Source organism: Pagrus pagrus, assembly GCF_965226575.1.
Source record: "Pagrus pagrus genome assembly, chromosome: 14".
Classification (NCBI taxonomy): Eukaryota; Metazoa; Chordata; class Actinopteri; order Spariformes; family Sparidae; genus Pagrus; species Pagrus pagrus.
This window is the reverse complement of record NC_140198.1, coordinates 21,188,590-21,201,025: the sequence shown is the minus strand read 5'-3', so window position 1 is coordinate 21,201,025 and position 12,436 is coordinate 21,188,590. Positions and strand designations below refer to the sequence as shown.

The 12,436-nt window shown below is 42.3% G+C and overlaps 1 protein-coding gene across 2 annotated transcripts in view; it reads left to right on the top strand.

Moving 5' to 3' along the window:
* Positions 1–12,436, top strand: part of LOC311269852 (rho guanine nucleotide exchange factor TIAM1-like) — an 86,486-nt gene that overhangs the window by 32,783 nt on the left and 41,267 nt on the right. For both annotated transcript variants that reach the window (XM_084374330.1, XM_084374329.1), the window contains one exon: positions 11,783–11,888. The gene's annotated coding sequence lies outside the window, so the exon portion shown is untranslated. The remainder of the gene's footprint in view (positions 1–11,782; positions 11,889–12,436) is intronic.

The following is a 12,436-nucleotide window of genomic DNA, read 5'->3' as shown; positions in this document are numbered from 1 at the left end:
GCTACAAAATTCTCTTATTATCTATTTTGAAAGTCAGTTATAACCGAAAAAGAACAAAAAAGAGATTTTGGAATAAATAACAATTCCTTTAAACCTGACATGTTGCTAGCTCCATCTGGCTCCTCTACCACGTAATTTAGAAATGGGACCCGATACTGATACCTGCATTTTCGGCACTATCGATGGCATTTCTGATACTGGTATCGGAATCGGAACATCTCTACTTACATATAGCACCTTTAATATGCTATACTGTCATTACTGTCGTAAGTTATTATAATGTTAATTTGTCTTGTTACATACATACATATGTAAGGACTTGGTTCCCTGAAAAAGACTGAACCTAGATTGTGTTGAAGCTTTGGACAAAACAACCCATGTAAAGATGTGCTGGGCTCTGTGACACATTTTTTCCAAACGTTTGGTCAACTGGTTAAAAAAAGTTAGTTCTGTAGACCTAACCTTAGTCTGTGTTTGTGAAACTGACCACATGTGCCAAATGGTGGAAGCGGTTTTGTTTTCGTTGAAATTTGCAGAACATTGATGCAACAATCTGGGCGTAGGTCATTCTCTGAATCCGTCACACCTCTCTGTGTGCAAGGGTATTTTATGTGTGTGTGTGTGTGTGTGTGTGTGTGTGTGTGTGTGTGTGTGTGTGTGTGTGTGTGTGTGTGTGTGTGGGTGTGTGTGGGTGTGTGTGTGGGTGGGTGGTGTGGGTGGGTGGGGTGGGGAGGGATGCACAAATGAAGAAGTAGGTAGACCTTTACCTACTTCTTCATTTCAGGGTCATTTTTCTCAGTAAAGAGCAGACCCACAAAAAAAAAAGCTTAGTGAAAAGCACCGTATGTGCTATAAATATGCACATCCTGTATTAATGCCATTGACATGGAGGTTTACTGTTAATGTGTAGATTTGTGCGCAGACATCAGCTATGTCTATCAATAACTGTTATAGTTTGTTTTATTTTTTTGGCCAGTTGAAACCTTATTACAATTCTTAATCCTTACCTTACCTTATCTTATCTTAACCCTCTGGCAGTGTATCATAGGTAAGGTTTGTGTACCCCAGACCCATTCTGTATTGATTTGGTGTTGTGTGTGTGACACAGTGCAGTGACCTGCTGTTTGTCTGTCACATTCTTGCTGAACATTTCTGAGCCGCGTCCCTAACTGCAGCACATTGTCTCAGGTCTCTTCTTCAAGGGGCTGCTTTGTTTGCAAGCACTGCTGTTGACTCAGGTGCAGGGATGTACTAAGATAACTTCCCCTTCCACTTCCCGCTGTCCCCCTCCCCCCATCTCTCTGCAGTCTACCTTTGTGTTGCCCATTCCGCTGCCAATAACTTCTTCCTTTACACTACTTGCTTACTCACCTCTGTCTGGTTTTTACTGTTGTGGTTTGCCCCAGTATCTTTCTCCACCCTTAATCTTTCATTTCCTTTCTCCTCTCTCTTCTCCCATGGTACCCAGTCCACTTTTTCTTCCCCCTCCTGCCTGTCCTTGTGCGGTCATGCCGAAGCCTCTCTCTTGCTCCCTGGTAATGATTAGGGTAGTACTACAAAGGATTTGCAGAGTCTCAGCAGAAATCATAATTAATAAAGTGATAACAGTGTTGCTTTGCGTTTAATGAACTGTCTTTGCAATTCTCTAACAATTCGATTAAAACCAGATTTCGCTAATTCCTGCATATTGTATTGCTTCAATATTTAAACCTTAATCACGCTATCATTGTCGCACTGAGAACATTGACTGTATAAAATATATGGATGGATGGATCTGAAAAGTGCCTTAAACCTGCATTTTTTTCTCTAATGGCCAGTAGGGGGTGATTCCACTGGTTTCAAAAAGAAGTTTGATTGTATAGAAGCTTATGAGAAAATTGTCCTACCTCTCAATTGATTTATTACGTTGGCAAACAGTTTCATAATGAGTTAATGGTCTCAATCACTAGTTTCAGTGTTATTCAATACAGCATGATGTTCATTTAGTAAATTATGATCCGAGTCAGAGTAAAATTGATGACCCACCCTACCATCCAAATATGGCCACTTCAGGCTCTAGAAAACCCAAATGGCCATGGCTGTAATGCTTTAAGGCTTCCACAAGCTAATGGATGAGGTCACATTATAGTCGTTCTTTCAATTTACTCTTGGTAAGCATATGGCATGGTCTGTCTTTTGCTAAGTTAGCTCAAAATAATCCCTCCATTTACCTGTTCTATTTCCTATCACACATCCACATCAGTGTGAACTCTGAGCTATTAAACAGTTCTTGTAAACCTGGACTATTGGGGACAAGAGGCTACTATCAACCACATGTAAGCATCGCAATTAAACTATTACACAAATTTGAATAATCACAACAATGATGTTGTTTGTGTGCACATATTTGTCTCCTCTAAAAAAATAGCATGGTATGAATCACATTCATTTTCTTTAACATGAGGACAATTTCATTTTTGTGTTGCCACATGTTACCCACTTCTTATATTTCGATTACTAAAACAGCAGCAAACAAACATTTCTCCTTAAAAATGATCTCTGACGTTCTTACAGACAATCTGGTCACACCTACACTCACTAACACGAACAATAACCTCTTCAATAACTCTCACCAGATTGTCTTCCTGCACTCATATCGTTACTGACAACAAACGGGGCCTGTTCACATCCGCCCTACTTTGACCTGACACAACATCTATCTCTATCAGCCCCTCAGGACCTATCAGCACCACTCCACCTCTTTACCTCTCATGTCTCCTTCCACCTCAGCACACATCATTCATCTCTCTACCTGTGGCCTAACACTCGATTCCACCAGCTCCCCACCAGCTCTAACAGCCTCTCATCCCCCTTTCATCACCATTATATATTTTTTTTTCAAACCCTCTTGCCCCTCTCTTCCCATCCCCCATGTCTCAACCTCCCACCTCAATCAGTCTACCTTTGCCTAAAACCCTCTTATCCCTCTCTCTGGCTCACTCATCCACCCTGTTATTTCGCTGTCCCCACAGCTTGCACAGAGCGGAAGAGGAGGTATTACCCACCAATTTGGCACCATTCACACCTGTCTGTATTGTCTGCAGGTGTCTAAACAAGTCTGTGTCTGGCAATATGTGGTGCCAGAATTAAGACACTTGGCCTCAATAAGTTCATTTGTTTCAACAATACACTTTTCACACTAAAAGATGAAATCAGTTCCCTTCGCATAGTTGCCACAATATCTCAGTTAAAGGGGAAAGGCTGGAAATAGTGGGAAGGAATACCCTTTTCAAGATGGCCCAACAAGCCATAGTGCTACTCAATTATTTCAGGCTTAACAGCTCTATGTAAGTGTGTCCCATCGCACTTCATTACTTTATTGCCATGTCAACCAAGCTGAGAGGAATTTCAGCAAAACTTCGCACATCTCTAGAGACTATAAAGTAACACAAACTTTCTCCACCGTTGTGTTACTTACAAAAAAGGAACACAACGGATTGATGAAGTGAAAAAAGTGTTTAAAGGAGAAATATTACACTTATTTTCAGGGTTATAATTTTATTATGGATTACAGCTAGAAAAGCGAAGTGTGATGTTACGAAGTCACAGAATTAAAGGTGAGGCTGCTGATGAGGCGTTTCAGGAGCAGTGTTTCTGTGGGAGAGAGGAGCTTCTATTGGTGCAGACTTTGACCTTTTTAACTTTCATGATCTTTTACATGCGCAAGAACAGAAAACACTGAAGGAAAGGAAAGAAGATTTTTTAAAAAAGCATAAAAGTTCTCCTTTGATTGAATTATAATTTGGTGAAAACTTGTGGTTTTTGCCATCCTCATTGCTGCAGTATGTAGATTTTGCCAATAAAATTCCAAAGGGATCTCTATAATATATTAATGCTTTTTAAATCAAGAATTGATTGACACAGACAGATGGAAACTACACTAACATTGGCTACGGATGACACAGCTCTCCGCCGTTTAATAAAACCCCAGATGTACAGGTCTAAAAAATGCACATGCTGCCATGCATGAGCGTCCTTTGCCATCTGCAAGTTGCATATCATTGCCCACGTGTCAGTTGGTGAAATACAAATTCCCTGCCACGTCTGTACAGTAGTAGTCTCATTTTTAACGTCTTTCTCTCTATCTTATTTCGACACTCCCAGCCGCTCCTCCCCCCAGGCTGCGTCTCAACCCGCAGGGTTTCTACAGTTACAGGCTGAATCTGGAGCACAGTCAACGTCTCGTCCCACTCCTCCTGGATAATTAAACAACACTTCTTTTGCTGCTGCTCCCATGTTTGGAGCAGCAAATCAGGACATGAATATTCTGTTGATTGGTTTTGATGACTGGGAGGCAGTTGTGTGCGCAATCACTACTTCATCAGGAAGAACTAGTCAGCGTTGATTGAGGGATGGCAAAAAAAGAGGGAGATGATTTATAAACATTTAAGAAAAAGGAAATAATAGCCATGAGTCATGCTACCTGCCGCACTGTATGGCTGTACTCTATAAACAAGAGATTTCGAGTGGCATAGTAACCTACAATAAGTGAGCAAGATGGATTTAATTTAGGCTTACACACCTTCCTCTTTCATCAGAACAAGTCAGAGCATAGAGAACTCTAATCTTTCAGTACCCACATTAAAATATACATCTTGAAAGATCATAATGGGCGGTCAAATCAATGGGGTTTCCTGTCTTTGAATTCATACAGGGACTCACTGATCGCTGAGTTTGCACTCGGCAGCAGCACCAGCAGCTACAGAGCGGAGCGTCAAAAAGCTACACACGCTCATTGACTCTCTCGGGCCTCTCGCTCAATGGAGGACTTGTGCTGGAAGGATTTTCTTTAAAATATGGTAATCCCTGACTGCACCGAGCTGCAGAGACAGTCGGCTGAAATCTGAGTTAAGGAGCGTACAGTGTAAGCTCCCAGAAAGACGGAGGAGCGTATTTAATGAAGTTAGTGACACTTGAGGAGTAAAGTGGAGTGAATTGGCTGCCACTGAATTCCACTGCCCTTTATCTTCTCCACTTGATCCTTACATGCCACACAGACTCTGACCCAAAATCTCAAATCTGTTATGTAGGGCTCGACGATATGGCCTCAAAGTAACACATTTAGACTTTATCGCTTTACACAATACGTATCTCGACATTTTGCTATCTCCACAAAAGCACTTCATAAATACTAGGACTAGGTGAGGGAGTCTAATATAGCGGAATTTTTAATCAAATGCGTCGATCAGTGTTGTGGGGATGGCATGATATTGACACTTTAGCAATATATTAACTCTGAGATTTTTGATAAATAATCATCAGTAATGTGGATTTACTTTTGTAGTTGATGATTTCTTTCTCATCCCCGTTTTCAAACTTCTCTCTATATTTATAAATTAGTTTAGCTTTGATTTCTTCACCCTGTGCCTCAATCTTTTTCACAGGAATTAGCTGTAAATCTTCTTTGCTACTGCTCTCAACACAATCCTAAATCTAGATGCTTTTGTACTCTACCTCTCTGTTAGGAGAAGACAAATGAGGGGACCACAGTAAATGAATAACAATCATCTCATTTCCTCCCACTCCACTTTGTTCAGTCGTTTTTATGCTTCGCCCTCCTCTGTGGCTTCAAAATGAAAGAGCTCTTCAGGAAAGGAATTACGATTTGTCTCTCACCAGTTAAAAGAAATTAATGTTTGATTTTAAGCAGCAGCCCGAGACGCATGCTTGCAGGCACGCTGTTTGTGTATGTGTGTGTTTAAGCTAAGGGAGGGGGAGGGTTGCGCGTGTCTTGTCAGATCCCGAAAGGATGAATAAGAAGCTAATCTCCCTCTCCCAGGGAATTCTACCAGTGATGTCTCAGACAGTCCCGTCTCAGAGGAGCTGTGGGAGTGCAGCGGAGTATGCACTCCCATCTCCACAATAGGATGTTTTCAGAGCATATCTGACTGTTATCTCCACATTGGATGGATATAGTTCCTCCTCAAATGTGAACAATGCACACACACCTAGGTGCGCACATGCAGACACACACTCACAAATAAGTCCCAGATCCTTATTTGTTTAGACTATTTAGCCTCCCTGCACCTAGTCCTAATTCGCATGTTATTCACGGTGTGTTGTTATCTTTCAAAGCAGGTTTGCTCGGGGTAAACAACAACAAGGAAGCCCAGGTGCACATACATACATGCAAGCCTGCAGGTGTGTATGCCAGAAGGTGTGCACAGGCGTGTATGCAAAATTGAGCATGGAGGCGCTCTGATAAACCCTTCTCCCAGATTCCCATGGTATGGCATCTTGGGATGACGTTTGCCCCATCCTGAAATTCCTTTGTTTACCCCCCAGAGTGTTAACCTCAGCGACTTCATTCCCTGCCCCGTGGGAGGTGGTACGGTAACCATTAGAGGAATGTGAAAAGTGCGGGAAAAGACCCTAAGGGAAGGGTGAGTCCAGCGACTGTATCATGTGGTTTGGGGCTTGATTGGTGGTTGGTCGTGGTTGAAGAGTGCAGAGAAAGGTCAGAAAGATCAGTCAAGCTTCTCAGGTTACAGCAATGTCTAGACTGATCACTACTGTTACCTTCAATGTCTCTTTTAGGGCTGTAGTACTATAGTGTTTTAAAATGCTTTAGATCTACCAATAAAGACTACAAATAACCTAATTTGTCATCTTTATTTAGTCTTTGGATTGAGCACACACTAAAGGATTATGAGCCCAAAATGTCTGAGATCAAAAGAGACTGTCTGGTCTTGTGGTATCCTGTCATCAACAGTTGTTAAACTAAATCAGAAACTACGCACATCCAGTCTCAAACTAGTGTGGGAATCTTGAGAATGTATTTGATTACATCATGTCGTCAGTCTTTGCTGCTCTTGTGTAATATACTCTGACCGACAGCCAATAGCTACAATAGCGAAACGTCAACGCTAAAACAACAGTACACAATACAGAACAAGGCACTGTGCACCAAATGAAAGGGTCACCTGTCACCTACTGAAGCACTTTTTAAAGCAAGGGAATACTTGCTTTATTTATGGATGAGATCCTGTTCCGAAATGTTTTGTAAGGCAAATAGACAATAGGTATTTTATTGATGATAACGACAGTTTCAGAATAAAGTTACACATACACGACTCCAGACTAACTTTTTCAATTAGTAGCATTGGTGCTCTTTACTGAAAATCTCAGGAGCACCAGCATAACATTTAGAAGCACCACTTAAATCAGCATGCGACGCAACACATTCATATTGTCCATCCTAAGCATGTTACTTATACAGAAATACAGAAATAACAATGTTCTGTTTTATTTGAAAAGAAAATGTCACAACGTCAAGTAGTGTTTTTAAGAGTCTCGTGAGCCTCGTTGGAAGAGCAACAAACGCGTTGCTCAGCAACAATAACCACGTATGTACTGAAGAAGTGGATCTGATGATTGATCGGCCAAACGTTACCTGAGAAATACGCTGCTCCTTGGGATGGTGATGAATCTATGAAACAAAATCATGAGGGGATATTTGCAAGTCACACAGGTGCTCCTAATGCTATTTTGACTAAGTGGTCGCAGTTTGGAGCCTTGACATACTCCAGCAGCCATCTTCACTACTATGTTGTATCATCTGACGTTTCCCCAGAAGTTATTGCAACAGGCGAGTGAAATTACATATTTCTCCGTTTGAACATTGTTGGAAACATTTGGAATAACGTTAGTGCACAACTTAACAAAATCTACAGCAAAGGTCTAGTCATTTCTGACATTTTATCGCAGAAATGTGACATTTTATCTCTTTAAAGCAGGTACATTTATGTTGGCTTGTTGGAGTACAGGTGCTTAAGTGATTTCATAATTTGATTTCAATAGCCACTCCAGCCTGCGGTCTAGACTATGACGAGCTTACAATAACAATGAGACAGTTTTGCTTGGCCCTTATTCACAGTGCAGCGCCGTACAGTAGAGCACATCCACGTCATGGGTGGTTTGATTGTGGAGATCCGAGATGTGTGTCATGTAGGGCGGAGCGGCGGGACAGGTGCAGAGATGAAAAGATTGGCATTGGGAAGTAGGGTGTTGCCTGCTCGGTGGCTGTTCTGACAGGCCTTTGGTATTTTTCCAAAGAGTGCGGGACTGTGTGTGTGTGTGTGTGTGTGTGTGTGCGTGAGTGTTAGTGTGAGTGGGAAAACCGGCTCACATTTCTCTTGGGATTGTGCAGGTGTTAGCGACTGGAAGCACGTCTGCCTTTGTACTTTTGTAGTCTAGCGCATTCCACAGAAGACTACCTGCATGCGTGTGTCTTAAGTGATAGACGTGAGAACCCAAAGGTGTTGAGTGTGTTTGTAACGCAACCATGGCAATGTGGCAATGTGAGTTTGACAGCACCAGTACAGAGTTGTTTCTGACAGCTTAGTTGAAGCACATCATTTCCCAATGCTCAGCCCAGTCTCTGTCTCCCTTTGTTTTGTGCCTAGCAACGGTTAGTCGATTACTTGATTAGTCTGTTTCCATTTATTTGATAATCGATTTACTGTTTCAGCCATTTTTCAAGCAAAACATTTTTTGGTTCCAGCCTCGTAATAGATTACGAGACTGGATTTGCTGCTTATGATAATAAAAGAAGAGTCTTTGGGTTTCAGACTGTTGGCTCAACAAAAGAAGATGTCACTTTGGGCTGTGGGAAATTGTGATGAGCATTTTTTTTATAGACTAACCAATTAATCAGATAATCGTGAAAATAATTGTCTCTTTAAGGCCACCCTTCCCAGTAACCCAGTCTCCTCTGATTGGTCAGTTCACACATGCCTGACCCAGCACTGCGAACAACAACAAATCAATTCTTACATGCCAAACTAGTCAGTATGCATACATTATGCAAATGTGCGACATGGTGACGTAGTGTGATGTCACAAAGTCATGGAATTAAAGGCAGGATTACTGATGAGGAGAGAGGAGCGTCTGTTCATGTAGATTTTGACCTTTGAACTTTCAAGACCCTTTGTATGCACAACAACCTTTATAAAACACTGAAGGAAAGGAAAAAAACAAAAACAATGGCATAGTGCGTGTTTCAACTTACTGTTTTGCTCTTCTGAGAGAAGAGCATATGTTTGATTATCGCTAGTTGTTAGTGATAAATTCACTGAATAAGAATCAAATATTAAATTTAAAATGAAGCAAACAGATCTTTACAGATGTGTGTTTTTGGTTAAACATTGAACCAATATGGAGTTTTATTTGCACCAACATTGTTCTTTGTCCCCCCTCAGTGTGTGTGTGTGTGTTTGCGTGTGTGTGTGTGTGTGTGTGTGTGTGTGTGTGTGTGTGTGCGGCTCATCTGTGAGTGGGCACGTCTGCATGGTAATGATGCTTTGGCTGCTGTTGCGCAGGCCATTGTGTTAATACACTCTCTCAATGTGTTAATATACTGCGAGAATGAGAGCGAAACCGGGCGACTGAGAGAGAGAGAGCGAATAATTATGTTTCCCCTTTTGTCTCGGCTCCCTCAATTAAGCCTGAAGAGAGGCAGCCAGAGCACATGTCTACTTATCCACTTAAAGCTCGGCAACAATAGGACCCCCCTCACTGTCTCTCTCCCCTCTCCCTCTGTCTGCATCTCTTCCTCCCACTGTTTTCTCACTTTTTTCCGCATCAAACTTCTATTCATAGCGCCGTTCCCCAATATGTTTTCCTCTCCTCCTTCCCCTTCTGTGTCTGCACCAACCTCAGCGCCCTCCCCTCTGTATGCTTTTCGCCTAAAGCCTCGCCTCACCTCTCAGCTCTTCTTGGGTTTAGCAGAGTCCCCCACCCCTTCTCCCTCTCCTCGTTACCCTGCTCCCTCCTCTGTGCTTCGCTGCAGGGCACGGGGAGAGGAAAAACGAAGAGACTAAACATTTTAGACTGTACACTGCCAGAGGAAAGGCAGCGGTTTGATATCCCCTGTGTTGTGTCAGACGGGATTGTTTTGTTTGTTTGGCCCTATATGTTTTCACCTCAACCACAATGGACTCATATAGACGTACGGATGAGTTATATGGCAACAGTAGTTTCGTAGTGGTAAACACCCGCACTTATTGTAAAAGTTTACATACTTCCATTGAGCCGATATGTTTACACTATTTATGTATAGATCATTTTAATTTTAAGAAAAAAGTCCTGTGTTTGTGTGCCAGATTAGAAAGGAAAGCAGGACTAGCTCCCAAATAAATATCCAGCACCTGTCAAGCATTGTGTCTGCAATATACTGTGTGTGTTTCTGTTTGTTTTAGGGGGGTGGGTTGCGAGCATGTGAGCTGGGATAAGTCTGATCAGGCCGGATGTGATGGAGGAGGAATGAGAAATAAAGGTTGGAGCGAGAGGCAGAGGAGAAGAACTATCAGGGTCAAGTTTAGCTTATGTAACCGCTTCCCACAGCTGGCCGGGGTAAAAAATGTGCTGCAGTGGCCAAGTTTAAATACATGAACACACACACGCATACTGGCATGGTGCATTGTCAGAGCTGACCTGCGGAACTGTGCAACTTCTCTTATTGTCCATTCTACTTCTCCTTTTCTGAACTCTCGCTTCTGCGTCTTTTCCCAGAACTGTGACACGGTTGGCGTGTTGTGTTACACCCCCAGAGAATAAACAAATTGACAATGTTTTATCTGATTGTGATCAATAATAAAAGCAGCAGCTGTAGTGGAAATTCAGACCTGAGGGAACACATGCTTCTGTTCTATTCTGAGAAAAACAAAGAAATGTCTCACCAGATGTAACAGATCCAAATAGACAGTATCTGCTTTGCAATTGATAAACGCTCCGTATTTTGTTTGATGTGAGTGAAATTATTTCTCCTCCATTATGTTCCTGCTTATAGGCTTATCAGAACACAAACAGATCTGACAATAGCGTTCGCAGCATTTAGGGCAGCAGTCAGCTGAGCTTGCCAGAGGCCTCTGAATGCCGCTAGTAACTGACTGAGAAAGATCATCAGTTCTGTCTGCCTCGTTCTATGTATGCACTTACAATTTTCATCTGGTTGTTAACTGAAAATTTGTGCAAATCTACACAGAAGCGAGCATGCCTGTACTCGCTTACCTTCAAACTATACATAGCACATTATGGAAATCATGGTCTACTCTAAGCAGCTCAGGGCTGGTATTAGGGAAAATTAGGTCGTGTTGGCATGGATCATTTAATTGAGTCTTAAGCAGAAAATCATTCTCCGTAGCTGCTTTCATCTTCTGTCATTTTACCAACAGCATGAGTGTGTGACAGTGAGTGTGTATGCGCGTGCGCATCTCTTTGTCTGCAGGGAAACAAGGGGTGTTTTCCCAAAATGTTGTGTGCACATGCCTCTACATGCCTGCGTGGTTTTGGGTTGGCAATGAGTTTTCAGGATGCAGATCAAAGAAATTCCTGTTATTTGTGAGTTTTTTTCCCCTTTCCTACTTCCCTTTCTGATGATCTGTGAGTTTGTACATGTGTACATTTAAATGTGAGTGCTGTTTTTTACTTGCCTTGCTGCATTATCTTAACCCCGGGCTACCTGACCACCCTGTCCTCTATTCTCTTTATTCTCTTTCATCCTCTATGCCATCTCTCGTCCCATAGACTCCCTCTCTAGTGTGCTTCACAGCTTTCCTTTACACTTGACTTCACCTGACTTTGTGCGTCGTACCTGGCAGATCCTCTGCAGTAGTTTAAGAGGCACCTTCCCGTTCGTTCTCATCTTCACTCTCTCCTCCTCTGTGTACGTGTGACACGTCGGGTCACTTTGAAGTTGCGAGAGCTCCACTGAAACATTCCTCTCTCTTCTTGTTCCTCTCAGGGCAAACTGACACCAACGTTTGAGGATGTGTGGAGGATCGTGAAGTCGGCATAGGATGACACCGCACTGATGTGGAGAAGCTGGTGATGTGGCTGCTTAACCACAGGTAACAGCAGTTTGTACACATTGGTCTTTCATAAGTAAGTAGAATTTTTATTGAATCATAAAGTCCTTCCCGTTTGCCAGTATTTTTACTTGTTTAAGTCATATCATATGGAAATACGTAAAGAATGATTCTAAGAGGCTTTGATTCTCAATTCAAGATTCAATTATTTGTGAAAACATATTTTTGACTTGTTAGAGGAGCTGCTTGTCAGTCTCTCTCTGCAGTTGGAGCCCACACTGAGAACCTGATGGTGTGGGTTTGATGATGTGTGACTCACAGAGGACCAACTGATCTGACAGCAGTTGACTCAGCAGCTCAATGTGCTTATATAACAGAGCATGAGGTGAAGCAGGATGCTCAGAGAACTTTATGATCAGCAGGACGCCGTTAAAAAAGGATTTCTTTGATCGTTTTAAATGTTCTGGCAATATAGCTAATGGATCCTTCTAGCACCACTGAGGGAGAAAAGTGCTGCAGAAAGGATTGGGCGATCAATCCTTGTGTCAACCAAGCCAATAGTCATTCATCACTGACAGGGTCTGAAAGTG